We start from the raw sequence: 5,268 nt of genomic DNA, 5'->3' as shown, positions 1-5,268 counted from the left end.
TGAGTTTGTTTAAACAGGAGTCGTGTATGTTCTAAGTACGTGCTATTTGTGATTATTCTAACAATTTTTTTAAGTTGGAGTTGAAGTGGTATCAGATAGGTAGGATAAGTGGTGCACCATATTGGATTGCAATAGGCAAGTAGTGGGTAGATGTGAGCATAATAAATACACTTCAGTACGTATGGAGGCATTAAGTCTTTACTCTGATGGAGTAAGGCAATATGTCTGGATATTCGTAGGGTGAGATTTTCAATGTGAAGTTTAAAGGTCATGGAATCGTCATAGGTTACACCAAGGAATTTAATGTGTGAGGATCTTGAGATATTATTATTATTGATCTGGAGTGGAGGTAGATGGTGATATTTTTTTAATGAAAACAACATAAAGTATGTTTTATCGGTATTAATGGTAAGTCTATTGGATATGCACCATCGGTATAACTGATGTAGTTCTGTATTTACTGTTGTAATCAATTGTTCTGGGTGAGGACCGGGTAAGTAAAGTGTCATGTCGTCAGCAAATAAGATGGTTTTGGAGTGTGTAAATATATCAGATATGTCATTTATGTAAAGCAAAAAAAGAATTGGGCCTAGGATACTGCCTTGAGGAACTCCAAGGTGATTGTTTTTTAATGTGGAAAATTCACCTTCAAATACAGTTTGTTGGGTTCTGTTGGTTAGGTAATCTGTAAACCATGAGTGGATGGGACCACGAATGCCATAATGATATAATTTGTCTAAAAGAATTTTATGATTTACAGTATCAAAAGCCTTGGAAAAGTCAATGAATACAGACAGGACTGATAGCTTGTTGTCGAGAGCTGAGTAAATGTCTGAAGAAAAGAGATTTAGTGCTTGGAAAGTGTTATGATTGCGTCTAAATCCAAATTGTGTTTGATTTAGGATCTTATTTTTTTCTAGATAGCTTATCAGGAAATTTTTCATCAGGGATTCAAAGATTTTTGAGAAAATACTGAGGTTTGAGATTGGGCGGTAGTTTTTAGGATAATTACTCGGGCCAGTTTTCGGGATAGGAATGACTCTAGCTTTTTTTAATATATAAGGGAAAGTCCCTGTTGAGATAGAGTGGTTAAAGAGGGTGGTCAACGGTATGGAAAATATATCAGAATTTTGTTTTAGTACTTTAACTGAAATCTCATTTATACTAGAGTTTTTATTTTTTAGTGATTTTATAATATTTATGGTATCATAAGTAGATATTGCAGGCAACAGCATAGAATTTTGAAAATTAGCTTTTAGATAATGGGTTGGGTTTATGTGAGAGTTAGGTAGTTTATCACTTAGTTCTGGGGCAATGCTGCAAAAGTAGTTATTAAACGCCTCAGCTATGTCAAGGGGCTTATCTAAAGTTGAGTTATTATACTGTAGGGTTGTTTTGTCGTGCTTCAAGTTAGAAGTATTTCTAATCTGATTTATTGTTTTCCATATTTTTTTGGTATCATTTCTGAAATTACAAAAAAAATTTTGATAATAGTTAGACTTTGCATCTTTAACAAGTTTTGTAACATGGTTACGGTAGTTTTTATAAAAGGAATGTGATACCAAACCCAATTTATAGTTTTTAAAAAGCGTACATTTATACTTTATAGAATTAAGTAAACCACTAGAGATCCAAGGGTTTTGTAGTCTTTTAGTAGAAATGAATTTTGTTTTTATATGGAAGCATTCATTATATAATGTATTGATCTTATCATGAAAGGCATTAAAGTTTTCATTTGTATTGTGAGAAGATAAGATCTCATCCCAGTCTACTTTAGATAATTCATTTGTAAAAAGGTTATGATTTGTACCATTGAATATTCTAAAGGTGATTTTATGTTTATAGTCTAAAGTAAAATTTAAAGTTATATTAATAAATATAGGCAAATGATCAGTCAGGTTGAAATGGATGATGCCAGAAGAAGATGGTGGAGTAAAGTTTGTCCAGATCTGATCAAGTAAGGAGGGTTGACCAAGATCAGGATTGTCTGGGAATCTTGTTGGGCGAGAAATATGGGGAAAATAATTTAGGGCTTGCATTGAATTAAGAAAAGTATTTGTAGGAAGATGAGTTGAGTGTTCTAGAAGGTTGATATTAAGATCACCAAGTAGGATACTTTTACTACATCTGAATATGTCATTTGATAATATCTGACTGATAATAGTTGTGAATTCATTAACTGCTAAATGCTTACTATGGGGCCTGTAGACAACTGACATAACATATGAGGTATTTATTATTTTGACTTTAACTGTACAGATTTCTATATCATCATTTATAAAGCAGTATTCTTCGATTAATTCAAAAGAAAAAATATCCTTAATAAAGATTGTTATGCCACCATGTTCTCTATTTGTTCTCACGAGATTATGTGAGACATAACCATCAAGAGAATACAAGTGTTTTGAAGAATCTCGTAACCAAGTTTCGGTGAGTGCAATAACATCTGGAGGCTTTGGGAGACTATTTAGGAATGTTTTGAATACATCAAAGTTCTTATGGATTGATCTAATGTTCATGTGTACGATGTTAATGTATTCATCATCTTTATATTTTACTTCAGAGATGTACTCATTAATATTGTAGTATCTAGACAGAGAGCCAATGTCTGATTGTCCATTTATTTTGCTTATTACGTTAATATCAAAAGTAGATGCAGGTGTATTTGTATCATGGATGCTATCACTATAAAGTGATTTATATAAATTTTCCATAATATGTATATTGTACAGTATGGCTAAAAAAAAAAAAAAATAAAATAAAAAAAATAAATAAATAAATAAATAAATAAAAAAATATATATATAAATAAACTCAGACAGCAAAATGTAATAAGAAAGATTTACTAAAATCAAGACTTAGTTCATGGCTCTCCAGGTGCAGCTTTTATAAATCTATTATATTGGACAAGATATCTCAGTGAATACTATAGGAATCAAGTGAAAGGAAACTAAATAAATCAAGACCGTGTTAGCAAAACTAGTAATTGGTAGAGAATTCATATGAAGCAATGGTAAGATATGGTAGTTGGAGAAAGGAATAAAGTTGAGGTAAGGAATGGCTAGAACAGGAATGGAGTCAGCAGATAGAAACAGGTTTAGAGTGAGTAGTCAGGAACAGTGTTGGAATGAGTAAATATGAACAGTATTGGAGTGAGTAGTGAGTAGTAGTGATTAGTGAGTAGTAGTGAGTAGTAGTGAGTAGTAGTGAGTAGTGAGTAGTAGTGAGTAGTGAGTAGTAGTGAGTAGTGAGTAGTAGTGAGTAGTAGTGAGTAGAGAGAAACGGGGTTAGAATGAGCAAATGAAACATGATTGGAACAGGGTTGGAGAGAATAGAGTAGAACAGGGTTGGAGAGAGCAGAAGGAAACAGGGTTATGAAGAGTAGAGAGGAACAGGGTAGGAGTTGGGGAGTGTAGAAAAGAATAGGGTTAAAATGAGTAGAAAAGAAACAGAGTTGGGAAGAGTAGAAAAAAGAGGGTCAGGATGTGTAGGAAGGAAACAGGTTGGGGCGAAGGAACAGGGTTAGGATGAGTAGAAGGGAGAAGAAGTGAATAATAGAAAGGAAAAGGGTTAGTGTAAGTAAAAAAGATCAGGGTAGACTTAAATAGAAGTGATGAAAGTTGAGTGAGTAGGAAAGAACATTGATAAGTCATGCATACATACATACATAATATAACATACAAATGATTGTCACATATCAGTAGGAGATATTTGCCTTGTAGTACTTGATTTTGATGTTCCTAGGTTGTGGGTTGCTTAAGTATTGGGTACTTATCTAGGAATTCATTCAAGGTCTCATCTGTTGTTATGATATGCTTTTGAGTTGATATTTTAAGTTTAACACAAATCTTTCCTTCTTGAGTGTAACATTGTTGGAACATATCCCTGTGTTGTTTCCTGATTTCCCATATTATCTTGAAGAGTGATCGGCGTTTAGCTGTGAGGCTCTCATTGATATAAAGTTTTGGTCTAACCGTTATACAGGCATTCATTATTTCTGCTTTCTTTTGTCTACTGTGTAGCTTAACAATAATTGGCCTAGTTATGTTCTGTGCTCGCTTAGCACCTAAGCGATGCGCCACATTTATATCTGAAGGGGTTACATTGAGGTGAAGGTTGTCTTTAATGACTCTTATTATTACTTCAGCACTATTTTCATTAGAGTTTTCAGGAGGCAATACGGGTCCACTGATAATTAAGGTATCTCTTCTTTCATACTGGTTTACCTCATCTATCTGGTTTTCAAGCTGCACAACTCTGTTTTCAAGCTTTGTGATGTCATTTTGCAGTGCAGTTATTTTTTTATCCTTATGATTGATCATTAGTTGTGTGGCTTTCACTATAGTACGTATTATCACTTTACCTTCCTCAGAAATATGGGTGAGCTCGTTTCCGATGAGGCTTAGAATGTCACTGGGCACATCAGAGGCAAGGGTGTCTTGGCTGGAAACTGTGGTAACCTCGGCTTGACTGGCGGGAGCTGTCATGGTTGGTGTGGCGGGCGGTGGCGGTAGTTCCTGCTCCGTCTCAGGTGCAGCATTTGGTTGTTTTGTAGGTTTTCCGGTTGCCTGGCCCAGTTGCTTTCTTGTATTAGCCATTCTTGCTGTGGGCAGGGCACTACGGCAGTAAATTGGAAACACACGTAGTAGCAGTGGGAAAGCAGATAGGAAGAACGAGTGGGTTGATGACAGTCGTTACAATGACGACAGAGTTTTAGTTCAAATCATAACGGAAGGGTAGAATTGAAAATCTTGATTTTCTATAGGTCTTCACTGTGTTGTACTTATTTCATGGTTTGCAGGTCAGAGTAGAAACATACCTGGAGCAGCCAGTATATAAAACTGGCTGGCTAAGTATATATCGTAGGTGGTATAATGAGTAGTAGCAGAGCTCGTCCAGGCACGTCCGCTCGCCACCAGCGCCAACGAGAAGAAGAAGAGAGAGAGAGAGAGAGAGAGAGAGAGAGAGAGAGAGAGAGAGAGAGAGAGAGAGAGAGAGAGAGAGAGAGAGAGAGAGAGAGGTAAATAAAAAAAAATAATAATAGAGGTAAAAAGCAAAGGCTGGTGCAGGCATCAAATACTCGTTGAAAAGAGAAATAAGCATTTCCCTAAGTAAGCTAGTAAACACATCCCCACTAACCTTACATCACCGGTGGTGGTGGAGTCTTGCCTCCGTCCTCGTTCTCGGCGTGGTGGCGCAAGACAACAGAGTGTCTGCCTGCCATTCCAGCAAGGCCGTCACCTGGTCCACCAGCCAGGCCGGAAGGGCC

This window comes from Scylla paramamosain, chromosome 15 (genome assembly GCF_035594125.1).
Source record: "Scylla paramamosain isolate STU-SP2022 chromosome 15, ASM3559412v1, whole genome shotgun sequence".
Lineage (NCBI taxonomy): Eukaryota > Metazoa > Arthropoda > Malacostraca > Decapoda > Portunidae > Scylla > Scylla paramamosain.
This window is presented reverse-complemented; position numbering follows the sequence as displayed.